The 14,558-nt window shown below is 43.3% G+C and overlaps 2 pseudogenes; one reads left to right on the top strand and one right to left on the bottom strand.

The window, feature by feature from the left end:
- Positions 1–259: 259 nt before the first annotated feature.
- LOC116911627 lies at positions 260–8,425 on the bottom strand (annotated as a pseudogene).
- Positions 8,426–9,936: 1,511 nt separating this feature from the next.
- On the top strand, positions 9,937–10,586 carry LOC116911628 (annotated as a pseudogene).
- The last annotated feature ends 3,972 nt before the right edge of the window (positions 10,587–14,558 follow it).

Genomic DNA, 14,558 nt, shown 5'->3' on the forward strand with positions numbered 1-14,558 from the left:
ACAAGTTGTCCTCTGACCTCCACACGTGATCAGCAGCATGGGCATACATACACACACACAAAACAAACATAATAAAATCATCTTAAAAGATATACCTTTTTTGTATTTCATAACACTTTATTAAGAAGGAACCTACGTCAGCACTGCTATGTAAACAATGATAAAGATCAAGGGAAATACATCAGGGATCATGTAGACAGTAATATACATCATCCTTTATATAATCAATGTATAATAGTTAAGGAAAGTTTAATACTTATTAAGCGAACATCTTTGCATACACTGCCTCCTCTTTATCTTTCTGTGCCTTTATCATTTGTTTGACTTTAAGCAATTCTGCCTGGATAGCTTTATCTCCTGCGCCTTCTTAAGACCAGCCAATGCTTCTTCATATTCTTTTAAATCCTTGCCATTCTTGCACTTTTCGGTACAGTGCTTTGGTATTTGAAAGGTCCATTTCAAGAGCCTCCAAGCAACTGTCAATCGCCCCCTGACAATTTGACGTCTTCAATTCACAAGCACCAATATTCAGCCACACACAACTTAAGGCTCTAGGCTGCAGTCTGGATAGATCTGCTTTCTCAATAACAGCCTTTGAACTATCCACGTACCTTAGAACCTTCGCATATTTTTAAAATATGCCCTCTCTCAGTTCCAAGACTTGAAAAAATATTCCCAATGTGTTGTAAGTCTTCAGATTTTAATAAAATTTTATCTACATCTTTTAAGTCTATGTCTGCATCCTCAGGGAAATCCGGATGACTGTCACCAGAGCCATCTCTGGGGAATCTTCCCCAGTCATCCCCTTCCTTCAGTTCTCCACATTCTGCAATAACACGGAGTTTGGCAGGTTCTTCACCATTCACTTCTACATTTTCAAGCATCCTTGCCACACCCAGTCCTTTTATTACTTGACCAAATACCACACGTTTCCCATCCACATGAGGAGTTGGACCTGTTGCGATAAAGAACTGAGAACCATTTGTATTGGGGCCAGCATTTGCCATGCTCTTCAAACCCTCCCGGTCATGCTTATAGTGAAAATTCTCATCTTCAAACTTTTCACCATAAATACTTTCTCTACCTGTCCCGTTCTGAGTTGAGAAGTCTCTGCCCTGAATCATTTCTTAATAATTGGGGAGAAGGCATCCTTTAAAATGGAGAGGTTTCCCAGTTGTGGATCTAGTGCCTTCTTTTTCAGCTTTCTTTACTCCTTTTATAGCCACCTCTTTATAAACAGCAGACAACTGTGGTATTATTTCATTTAAATCCAGACACTTTCTGTTTATAACTGCAAAGTTAAATTTACGTTAGTACAATCAGTCTCAGGTGATGCTCTATTATTTTCCATTGTGTACTTTGGTTTATTTATTCTTTTTTGTCTATTTGTTTTGTTTGTGACTGAGATTTACTACGCAGCCCTGGCTGGCCTGGAATTCTTTATGTAGCCCAGGCTAGCCTTAGACTTTCAGAGATTCATTTGCTTCTGCCTCCCAAGTGCTGGAATCCAATCTGTGCACCACCATGCCTGACTCTCTCGTGTACTTTTTTTTTTTTACTTATAATTCTTCCTTTTTTGTTGCATAACTAAAAAATTCCATTCGACTTTACCTCTGTTGATTTGGACTTTGTAGATTTTTTTAATTGAATTTTTATTTGTTATTGCAAGCAGGGTGCATGGGTAGAAGTCAGAGGAGAACCTGTGGAGGTCTGATTTCTCCCTCCACCAAGTGGGTTCCTGGGATAAAACTCAGGTGGTCAGGGTGTAGCACCTTTACTCAGTCAGGCATCTCACTGGCCCTGAAGACCACATTTTGTCTATAGTTTTAAAGGCTACCATTACATTTCTGATCAGCATACTTAAATCTTTCTTTTCCTCACAGTTTAAAAATACAGCTATCCTCATGCTCCTAAAAGATATGTTTTAGTTCCTTGATGTATTAGATAATTATTTCCATCTAGAAGTTAATTGTATATTTATGGGAGCATAAAACCACTTCATAAGCAAAGAATCCAATTTACGAGCATAATTTATCACTTTCTACGCTTACCATTTGTTTATCTATGCCAAAATATCCTTCTAAACTCATTTTTCTTGTTGCAGCACATCCTTTAGTATTTTTTCCATTAAAAATAGGAATGAAGAATCTGGAGAGATGGCTTTCAGTTAAGAGTGCTTGCTGCTCTTCCCCAGGACTGGAGTTCAATTCTCAGTGCCCCTCTTGGACGTATGTGTAATTCTCAGTATCATCGCTTCCCCCACTATGTTGTTTCTTTCCCGAAGATACTATTAGATATGTGCTTCTTGTGTTCTGTGTGTCTCTGTGTAAGGAACTGCCGCAGAACACACAGGCAGGAAACAGCAGCCATGCTCTGGGCTCACAGATCCCCCCTGATAGGAATTCCGACAGATAAACCAGTCTCCATTTCACAGTGTCTAGGATGTCACAAGAGAAAACCTGAACTTAAAACTCCTGGGGAGTTCTTAAAGGACAAGGCTGGAGGGACAAGGGCTGGATTAGAATGTGTCATGCGATGTTTGTAAGTGGCTTGGGTCTCATCATATAATGACATCAGGAGGATTGGACTTTTACATGGAGGCTCAGGGATCCAACAGAGACTGTTCTAGCAAACAGCTTCCGCAGCCTTTGGACATCCAACCTCAGAGGTCATAAGGTATCCTTTCTACCTTTAGTTACAAGCTCAAGATGCAGGGCCTGACCAATTTCTTAGCCCTAATCACATAGACATGATTTAAGACTCTCACGTATGTCTTCTATTTTATAGAGGATTCCATATTTCTTTTTAAAGAGGGGATCATACTATATAGTCCTGGATGGCCTGTAACTTGCCATGTAGACCAGGCTACTCTTGAACACCCCAAGATCTGCTTGCTTCTGTCTCTAGAGAACTGGGCTTAAGGTGTGCATTATTAAGCCTAGTTTTTTTGGGTTTGTTTGTATATTTGTTTTTTGCATTTTGGTTTGTTTGTTTGTTTTTGAGGCAAATCTTCACTCTAGCCCAAGCTCGTCTGGAATTCACTTCGTAGCCTAGACTGGCCTCCAGTTTTTTGGCAGTTCTGCTGCCTCAGCTTCCCAAGTGTTGAGATTACAGGTGTAAACCACCATATACAAGTTGAATAGCAGCCTAGGCTCTGGGCTACATGAGATCTTGTCTCAAAAGGAAAGAAAAGAAAGAGAGAAGAAAATGATAAAGGCCTGTAAGATGGCTCAGCAGATAAAGTGCTTACAGCTGCCTGATCTCGTGTAAAAGGGCAGAACCGATAGCTAGGAGTTGTTCTCTGCTCTCCACAGACACACTGTGTCGTGCGTGTGTGCATACACACACACACACACACCACACACAACACATAACACACACACAACACACACACACACCACACACACACACACACACACCACACAACACACAACACACACACAACACACACACACAACACACAACACACACACAACACACACACACACACTACAGTTTTAAAAATGAATGTCACTTGTGAACATCCCCGTTCCCTCCCCTAAGTGTCTCTTTACTGTAGCTGAAGATGGTCTTGAGCTTCTAATCTTCCTTTCCACTTTCTGAGTCCTGGGACCACAGGACAACACTCAGTTTTATTTAGTGCTAGGAACTGTACCTAGGGCTCTGGGTACAGGAGGCAAGTCTTTGCTTACCAACATTAGACTACAAATTCTAGTTTTTCTATTTAAGAAAAAAAAAGGCTTTCAGAAGTGCATTTGTAGCCCAAATGCAAAAACCATATAATAGCTATGATATTAACTCCAGCAAAGAGTATAAATTAATATACGAAGGAGAGATAGTTACTGCAAATGTAAAAATGGTACTACAATTGTTTTGTTTTGTTTTTTGGTACTGTAATTCTTAAGAACTCTCTAAGCTACCTTATTATCAAATTGAGGGGAAATGCATGGCTTCTCTGGATTGGTAGAAATAAAGCATTAAGGCCCGGGAAGATGGCTCAGTGGACAATGGCACCTGTCACCAAGTCTGCCAATGTGAACTTGATCCCCAGGGCCCACATGGCAGAAGGAAAGAATCAACTCCCTTAAGCTGTCCTCTGACCTCCACCCGTGCACTGGGCACACATATGTCCCCCATCCTCATCAAACACAAATGTAAATTGAAGCTCAAAGAAATAAAGCATTAAGGATTTAAGAATCATAATTAAAAATAAAATTGCTTTTTACTTCATATAGCAATGTACATATAATAGGTTATGGAAGCACTCCTGCTGGAAGAGCACAGCGAGCTTGCTGCGGCCTGTGCACTTAAACATCATCCCCCAAGTTCTAGGCTCTGCATTTAAGAGAAAAAGGCTACTAAAGCATGAACAAAAAAAAGAGTAAAACTTATTTGTAGAGATTATCATTTCTTACAAGAGATTCAACAAGGAAAACAATAAGGTAACTGTCTTAGCATTATTGCTAATATGGGATCAATAGGGAAAATCAATAGCAGCTCTTCATCCCCAGTAACAGGTGGGGGAATCTCATTTACAATCACAACGGAGATAATCTTAGACACTGAGCAACCTAACCAAGAATGTGCGGAACCTGCATGAAGAATGTCGTGAACACCAAAGGTCAAAAGGGGGACGAGAATAAAAAATACCTAAGATTCAAGTCAGAATAGAAAGTCAATAGGATAAATAGTACAATTTTTCATGGTTCATTGTGTTTTAAAAATCCCAATATTGTGTGTGTGTGTGTGTGTTGTGTTGTGTGATTTGACAGGCCACTAAAGTCACTTATGTATAGAAATGGTCTAAGAGAAGCCAAAACAATTCTAAAAAGTGAGTGACGTCACCCAAGGAAGGAGAGTCACTGTAGATTACAGTAATTAGATCCTGCCATGCATCAACATTAAAAAAGAGCAACAAAGGAGGCCGTAGGTGGATATGAGACTTGATATTTGATAAGTTGGACATCGTAAACATGGTGGGTTCAGGACATACCGACTTTCTGTCCTAACAGGAAAAGGAAAAAGAAATCATATCTCTCTTCAGCCAGGAGTTTTCAAACTGGTTTCAGGATGCCTTTTTTTGCATCCTGAAAAAACAAAAAAACTAATCAAAAGTCCCACACCTTTTTGACTATATGAATTATATCCATTAATCTTTATTATATTATAAATTATTTGATGGGATAACACACATTTCACTAGCCATCAGCATGATGGCATTGTTACATGTTGTTTAGTCTTGGAAAGACTCCATTGCTCACCGAAGAATCGGAATGAAAGGAACAGCATTTTAGTAATATAAAAATGTCTCTGGCCATGCAAAAGTCTTTTGGGGGTACTCCAAACTTCTCTATATTATAATTTAGAAACAAATTCTACAAATTAACACTAAATAAGAAATATCTAAGTTCGGATGGTGGGGGCACACTCCCATAATCCCAGCACTCTGGAGGCAGAGGCAGGCAGATCTCTGAGTTCAAGGCCAGCCTCATCCACAGAGGAGTTCCAAGACATCCAGGGGGTTATACAGAGAAACCCTGTCTTGAAAAACAAAAAGAGATATCTAAACCTGGGAGGAAACAACAGCTTCACTAACTATTAGGATCCATTGGTTCCAGAGGCATGGCATGTCTACAGTAGACAGGAGGGCATGGCACGAGGACAAAGCTGGCTGATGACATTTCATCTGTACACAGGAAACAGAGAAAGTTCAAGAAGTGGGGTGTGGTGGTTTCAATATGCTTGGCCACAGGGAAGTGTCACTATTAGTGGCCTTATTAGTGTGTCACTATGGAGGCAGGGCTTTGAGGTCTCAGATATATGCTCAAGTCTGGCCGGTGGAATCAGAGTCCCCTCCTACTGCCTGTGGGAAACAGCCTCCTTCTGCTGCCTGTGGATCAAGATGTAGAGCTCTCAGCTCCGTCTGCAGCACTATGCCCACCTGCATGCTATCATGCTTCCCGCCATGATGATAATGGACTGAACCTCTGAAACTGTAAGCCAGCCCCAATTAAAAGTTTGCCTTTAAAGTTATTGCCTTGGTCATGGGTTCTTTTCACAGTAATAAAACCCTAACTAAGACATGGGACAATGCTATAAACACTCAACGCTACCCCCAGCGACATCCTTCCTCCCGGAAGGCTGTACCTTCTGAAAGTTCCATAACCTCCCCTAAACAGCACCACTGAGGACTAAGTGTTCAGACACCCAAGCCAATAGTGTGTTCTCATTCAACCCACCACCTTTTCCTCCCTGGCCTTCATAGCTTCATGGCCATCTCACGATGCAAGATGCATTTAGTCCTACTTAAAAAGTCCTGATATTTAAGCTTTTGCACTGTTCAAAGGTCTAGGGTCTCTTCTAAAACTCAAGACAATCTCTTTAACTGTGACCGCCTTGTAAGATAAAAATAAAACAGTCACACAATTCCAACTTAGAATAGCACCTAATATACATTTCCACTTCAAACGGGTGGAGTAGGGGCACAGTAAGGAGACGGTACCTAAGCAAACCCAGAATCTAGCAGGGCAAACATCAAATCCTGTAGACCTATGTCTTATACCTGGGGCTCAGTTTCCAAAAAACGTAAATAGCTCCGCCCCTCCAGTTTTGTTGCTTGTAACATGTATCTCTTTCTTGTGCTGGTTCCATTCCTAGCATGTATCTCTTTTTGATAGCTATCTCCAACACCTTGGGGTCTCCATGGAAACCTAGACTTACTTTCAGAGACTCAAGCAGTGGCCGCTCAGTACCTACTCACGGTGACCCCGGCCCTGTACATAGTTCCTGGCCTCAGCAGCTGTCTAAAACATGGAGGTGCTGGAGAAGTAGCGGGGAGTTCTACATCTCAATCTGCAGTCAGCAGGACAAGAGGAACTCTGGGCTTGGAATGGGCTTTTAGAAACCTCAAAGCCCCTTCCCCAGTAACCATTTCCTCCAGAAGGTCACAGGTCCCAAACCTTTCCAATAGTGCCACTCCCTGGTGATCAAGTATTCAGATTTATGAGCCTATGGACGTGGTGTTTCTCATTTAAACCACCACACTCCCTAAAGCCTTCCCGTCATGGCACACCTCCACCAGCAATGCTGCACCTTCTAAAGGTTCCGTAATCTCCCTCAAACAGCACCAACTGATGACCGAGTGAATGTCTGAGCCTGTAGGGAACATCTCTCATTCAAACCATCGTAGACATCAGACAAAACAGCGCGAGACAATGGAAGTCACTTCTATAGGTAAAAGGAAGATAAATGCAATTCACTAGAAAACTAGGTGAGTAAAATATGCTCAGCCTCACTGATAATCAGAAAAGGGCAAATTAAGACGTTTCTCAGTAAAAATTTCAAAATTTGATGTCATTTGACGACAAAACTCTAGGGAAGTGAAATACATCCTCTGTTGCTACTGAAACGGTCCATCTGCACAACTTAGGAAATGATTTAGAAATACCTTGTCTAAGTGGAGATGCTTATAATCAGAGACAACCTAAAAAGTTAGAAAAACATTAAGACTATACATGAGAAAACATTAATTCATTTGTTTAATGAATGTTTATCAAGCTCCTATCTAAATCAAGCATTATGCCAGTACTAATACGCACCGGTTGCAGTGTGCATGGCATGGGGCTGAAGACCTATCTATTCCCAGTGATGCTATGCACTAACTCTAAAATTTAGTTACAGCTCAGGGATAGGAAGGGAATTAGCCAAAATTCTGTTTCTGCCAGTGTTAGAATAGAGACTGTTAAAACTGGAGTTAAGTTTATTCCTAGGAAAAACCATTTAGGGGCTGGAGAAATACCTCAGCAATGGCCTTGCCGCACCAGTGTGACATCCTGAGTTCCACCCACAGGATCCACACCAATAGCCAGCTTAGAAATCCTGAGCTAGGAACCTGGAAAGAGATTGGACCCTGGGGCACACTGGCCAGCTTGTCTAACATAGTCAGTGACCTCCAGGCAGTCAAAGAGACTCTCTCTCAAAAAACAAGGTGGAGGGATCCTCAGAAACAACACGGAAGATTGACTTCTGGTTTATCATACATGGATACACACACGCACATGCGCGCACACACAAATACAAAAGAAAATAAAACATTCTATAAGCACTTAAATTTACATTACGTTTCTGAGCTGTGAAGAAAAGCAACATGTGTTGCCCTAGCCCTCAGCCCCTCAGGATGGTCCTTGGGGGTAGGGGGTAAGAAGTCGAGGAATCAACAACACAGAGTCAGCAACACAGACTCCACGTCAAGTGAGAAGCAGAAGAAGACTCATTTATTGCACGATTGTGGAGTGCCTTTATAGACTCTACCCATGCCCCATTGGTCCATGACACCTTGCCCTTTGTTGCTAGCACCATCTGATTGGCTGGCCAGTTTGTGGGCTCCAAGTGCAAGGCAGATCTTGTAAAATACGGATGCAGCCATTGCGCATGCATGGGTCATCATGGGCCACCAGTCAGGGTATGCTGACTCATTCCTCCTACAAACATGGATGGTATTGATGGAGGTGTGGGTAGTCCTGTGAAGGGAAGGAAGAGAAGTGGAGAGGAACCTGGAAAATGAAAGAACAAATATGGGCAGGGATGAAATGAATCGGCCATTAGAGTAGAAACTGAGACTGAGTATTGAAAGGGAGTAAAACTGGCTTTGTGAGTTAAAAAAAAAAAAAAAGGAAGGAAGGAAGAAGGAAAGAAGGGGGGGAGGAGGAGAGACGTAAAGGGGAAAGAAAGGAAAAATCCCTTGTGTTATCCAATGCTCATTTAAGGTCCCAAGGATGGCCACAGGGCTGGGAGGCTGGAGCGAACCAGATAAGACAAGTGAATTTCACCTGGACAGATCTTTTTCTCGTTTATATTTAGTCATTTCTAAATTAAATGTTTTCTGTTTATTTTATAAACTACACTTATGGGTAGGCTGATAATTGATTGTGAGGGGCTAGAAGATCCCCACGGAGCAGGTCTCCCCTGCCACTTCCAAACTGTCAAAGTCAGACGTGAGCGTATGCGAGGGGTCTTGGTATAAAATGTCTAACCTTTTGAAGTAATCTATTTTTGATCTATCTCTGACTTTTAAAAACTTCTGCTCTGTCAGGCCAGTTGAGTTCAGGAGATGAGGAAGTCTGCTTCTCAATATCAATGGAAAAGATAGTCAAGGGCTGGCTTATAAATCCTCAGGTCTTTGACTGCTGTGTGAGTTAGTTTGCCATAGCCGTGACCAATATATCTGCAGGCACCTCTGAGAGGGAAGACCTCTTATTTTGGCTCATGCTTTCCAAGGGCTCTGTCTGTGGTTGGCTGACTCCATTACTTTGTGCTTGAGGTAAGGCTGAACACTGTGGTATCTGGAAACGAGTGAGGAAGAACCTGACCTCAAGGACAGTACACACCCACCAGGCCAAGGTGATCTGATAAGGCTGCAAGAAATGAAATCAGACCAGGTTGGAGGGGCCGCAGCACAACTGTGGCTGAAACAATTTTATTGAGAGCAATCAGACTTTTTATACCTTTATCAGAAACAGACTATTGAGGCAAGTTTTAGGATCAATACAGTAGTAGTTGCCAGGATACAATGACATTTACAAGTTACACAGGGTACACGAGATTAATGCCAAAGACCAACTGTCCTGCCAGCTCCCAGGATTTCTTGACTACCTAGGGAATAGCAGAGAAACACAAAGTGGCCTGAAGGCTTCCCTGCCTGAGGGAGTGCATCAGTCTCTCAGGACCTGGAAGGCACACTGTGCACCAGGAGCCATGGACTCCAACCTGAAAACTCTAAAACGCATGCCTCTCAAGTTCTGCTAGGCCAAGCTGACTCCATGGTTCCCTGCAATGGGGGATGAGTAGCATAGCGAAAGGAAGGAACTAACGACCTTGTGTAACCTTCAAAAGCACACCCTTTGCTTTCCTCTGGCGGCAGCCATCAGGTGAGCCAAGATGGGTGCATACAAATACATCAGGGAGCTGTGGAGGAAGAAGCAGTCCGACAAATGCGCTTTCTTCTGAGGGTCCGCTGCGGGCAATACCGTCAGCTCTCTGTGCTGCCCAGGGCTCCCCGCCCGACCCTGCCTGATACAGCGCAAAGGCTGGGATACAAGGCTAAGCGAGGTTATGTTATTTACAGGATTCGTGTCCGCCCGTGGTGATCTCAAATGCCCAGTTCCTAAAGGTACAACTTACACGGCAAGCCTGTCCACCGTAGTGTTAACCAATTGAAATTTGCCCGGAGCCTTCAGTCTGTTGCTGAGGAGAGAGCTGGGCGTCATTGTGGAGCTTTCAGAGTCCTGAATTCCTACTGGGTTGGTGAAGATTCCACACACAAAGTTCTTGAGGTTATCCTCATTGATCCATTCCATAAAGTTATCAGAAGAAATCCTGACACCCAGTGGATCACCAAACCAATCCACAAGCACAGGGAGATGCGTGGGCTGACATCTGCTGGCCGCAAGAACCGTGGCCTTGGAAAGGGCCACAAGTTCCACCACACTATTGGTGGATCTCGTGGTGCAGCCTGGAGAAGGGGTGATACTCTTCAGCTCCACCGTTACCGTAATACACATAATATTTGTAAAATTCATATCCAGTAAACAATTTAGGACAGTCAAAGAAAAAAGCACACCCTTTGGGACCTATTTCCTATAGCTAGGTGTTCCCTCCTAATATTCCCACCACCTCCTCAAATAACATCGCTTGGGTCAGTGTTTTTCGTGTGAACCTGTGAGGGATATTTCATATTTTAACCTTGACAGTTCCCATGTCGTGTGTGTGTGTGTGTGTGTGTGTGTGTGTGTGTGTGTTCACTCTCATACTGTCAAACACCAAACTTTTTGTAAACTGCTGGTTTGTAAATAGGTTTAGACAAATAGCAATCTATAGTTGGGGCTGTGTTAGGGACAAAAAGTGATTTAGAGCTATCTTTTGAAATAAGTGTGCACAGGCTTATGGGCACAGAGTCTACCTGTGAGACTTAGTCAGCAAACCTGTGACTGACAATGCTCTCCAAAGAAACCAGGACCTAAAACGCCACAGCATCGTTGAGAACCAAATATCAATAATAAATCACCGAGTGGGTGAAGACAGACCGCTGCTAAAGGGAAAGTTAAGGTACTGGTAATGGAGGTTACTCCTGGGGAGGAAAACAGTCGCCAAGGGACAGAATAGGAAGGAAAAATCCATTTCATAATGTGCCTTTTCCTGCCTCGGGTTTTGTGGATGAGTGACACATGTTCAAAAACAAAACATAAAATCAAAATCTGCTTGAAGTCAGAGACAGACACTTGTTTATTCCTCGAGTTAAATTAGAACCCCTCACACACATAAGGACTTAAATCATGTGTGAAACAGCAGTTCTTTGACAATTGAAGACATATACCACACAGTCAAGCATAAACCTTCAAGAACATCCTCTTGTAGACGAAAACTTCCTCATCTTAAAAGAAGAGGCGAGCCAGGCATTGTGCTTGTGTCCATGGCCAGTATTTGGAAACGGGACAGGGGGGATTAGGAACTCAGGACCAGCATGGGCCACACAAGACCCTGTGTCAGAAAGCCCAAACTACCTACCTACCCACCCACCCACCTACCCACCCATTCATCCACCCACCCACCCCCCAACCAACCCACTAATCCAACCACCCACACCCCCCCCCCCCACTCACTCACCCACTCACCCACTCACTCACTCTCTCACCCACTCACCCACCCACTCTCACACATCCCCCACCCACCCACCCACCCACCCACTCACTCACTCACTCACCCACCTACCTAACAACTAACCAACTGAGGCTACTTCCCAGGTGGTACCACTCCTGAAGCACCAAGGAACCAACTAACCCAAAACACTTCCCTCCACTAGCTCGCCTCAGTCCTGGAAAGTCATGCTTTATTTTATGTCTTTTTATGAAAGCATTCATCTTTAAGAAGCCTGTGCTCTGCTGCAGATATTCAGCGTGACTCCTCTCGTAACATGACTGTGGGTTCATTTGCAGGTTCTCTGGAAGAAAGCCATCTCCAGAGAAACAAAGTTAGATTGTCAGAAAATGAAAAAAACTCACACAGCTCTATAAAGAAGTTGACATGTAGATGTTTGCCGCAGGACTTTCTGGGTAGTACGAGCCGCCATAAGGACACTAAGCATTTAGGAGAAATTGAGGAAAGGCTAAAATGTATACTGGTGTCAGATACAAATTTATGAAGCACACCCCGACTTACAGCGGGGTGACGCTCTACACTGACATTCCAGAAAGGTCAAAACTCAGTGACTGAATCCTAGGGGTCCTGGATATTTCAGATGTGTGGGTGGGTAGGGATGCTGTTGTAATAGTATGCCTATTATAAAACTTGTATATACAGCATCTGCTCCAAATACGATGGTGCATATTCTGAAAATACTAGTGTTTTGTAGAACTAATAATGTTCCAAACATAACGTGTGTTCCCAGGAAAAATTCATTATAGCAGTTCAAGTAGATTTTCCTCTTGATGGTATTTCACAGAGATTCTAACTCAGAAGTAAGCACTTCCTCCAGTGGGAGAAACATGCACTGTACCAGAAATTGTCTTCCCAAAGAGTTCTTTTTCATGACAACGTAGGACAGACTGTTGTTTGGGACACTGGATTTACTGTGACTGCACACTTGACCCCTTAACTCCATTTCCATCTAGATAGTTGCTTTTACCTTGTCATACTCTCCCATGAATGGCATACCCTAGAGAATGGTCCATGCCTTGAAGATATTGATGGTCTTAAATGGTGATGAACCTTCTGTGACAGGACACTTTCAACATTAACAACTACATTTCAACACATGGGTTCAAACGGGAAGCTCTTTGGTTTTTTGTTTGAGGATTTGGGGGACAGAGTCTCCCAGTATGTTCCAGACTGGCCTTGAACCTGGCTAAGCCTGTATCTTCTGAAGTATTTGGCCTTAGTGTTCTCTGAGGAAATTGTGCTGCTTTTTTTTCCCCCCTCACTCTTATTTCTTTGATTCACCTAATTTTGTTTTAAATCTGTTGAGGTTAAAATTAAATTTCAGTAGAGTTAGAGGTTCTGGACTGTAGAAGGCTAGTGTAACGGTGAAACAGTCCAGACCCACAGTCTCTAATGGTAAGAGGTGGACGTTGATGGGGAAGATGGGCAGGGGTGGGATGAGGATGTGTCAGCTTGCTTTCTGTTGCTGTGACAAAGTACCATGACATACCCCAGAGAATGGTCCATGCCATTATATAGTTAATCGTAAAGGGAAGTCAGGTCAGGGACTCAAGGAGAGAATCCGGAAGCAGAAGCTGAGGCAGCGGCTGTGGAGGAACACTGACTACAGCCTTGCTCCTCATGGATCGCTCATGACACTGTCTTATACAACCTGTCCGGGGTTGGCACCGCCCACAGTGAGCTGGGCCCTCCCACAACAGTCAGTGATTAAGACAGAACTCCCACGGAGCTGCCTACTGTCTGACGGAGTCATTTTCTCAGTTGAGGCTCCTCTTTTAGATAGCTCTAGCTTGTCAAATTAACACTCCCTCCCCCAAAAAACCCAAAAATCAACCAACCAACCAACCAACCAACCAACCAACCAACCAACCAACTAGCCAACAAGCACGACATGCGACATATGTAGATGTTGGGGAGGGAGGGGGGCGACAGACTGAAGATGGCTTTCTCCAGGCTTATGTAGTTTGTTTCCTTCCTTCCTTCCTTCCTTCCTTCCTTTCCCTCCCTCTCCTTCTTTCCTTCCTCCCTCTCCTTCTTTCCTTCCTTCCTTCCTTTCCCTCCCTCTCCTTTCCTTTCTTTCTTTCTTTCTCTTTCTTTCTTTTTCCTCTCTCTTTTTCTTTTCTTTCTTTTTCCTCTCTCTCTCTCTCTCTCTCTCTCTCTCTCTCTCTCTCTCTCTTTTTTAAATTACAAAATCGTCTTTAAAGAGTTTGAACAATAATTTGTTTTCTTCAGCCTTTGGAAAAAGTAGCTAGCTGCTGAGCCCAGAGCAAGCAATAGGACCTAAAATCTTTCTTTCCTGTTCACTCCCTGAAGGCCCACAGCGCAGCTGCCTCTCATATCCTCTCTATATCTTTCTTCTTCCTTCTAGATCTTTTCCATTGTAATCCCCCTTCCCCTTTTAGACATGGTTGCAGAGCATGACCTTTGGGATAACAGATTCGAGTACCCACCTAGCTTTATCTGCTTCTTCTTCCTTCTTCTTCTCTTTCTCTGCCTTTTTTTTTTTAATTTACTTTAGTGTCTCTTCTAACATTTTTTACACTATTACCCATCCGTTATCTTACCCTCAACTAGTCCATCCTCACGGAAGCTGGAGAAAAATAGGAGGGAGACGATGGCCAATTGTTATAAGTCCACTTGTCTCTGAGCTACAAAAGCTATACTGAAAAGTTCTCAGGGAGAACTTCCCCTCGGGATGGAGGTCCTCCAACTCAATGACCAGACCGAGACCACCGGATGCAATCAGCAAGAGGATTTGGTTTATTGTCGGGATACACAGGCACAGACACCTGTGGGCGCTTCAGTCACTCGGGGGACTGGCGCGCCCCACGGAACCAAGGATGGGC

The sequence above is a fragment of the Rattus rattus genome, chromosome 10 (assembly GCF_011064425.1).
Source record: "Rattus rattus isolate New Zealand chromosome 10, Rrattus_CSIRO_v1, whole genome shotgun sequence".
In the NCBI taxonomy this organism is placed as follows: Eukaryota; Metazoa; Chordata; class Mammalia; order Rodentia; family Muridae; genus Rattus; species Rattus rattus.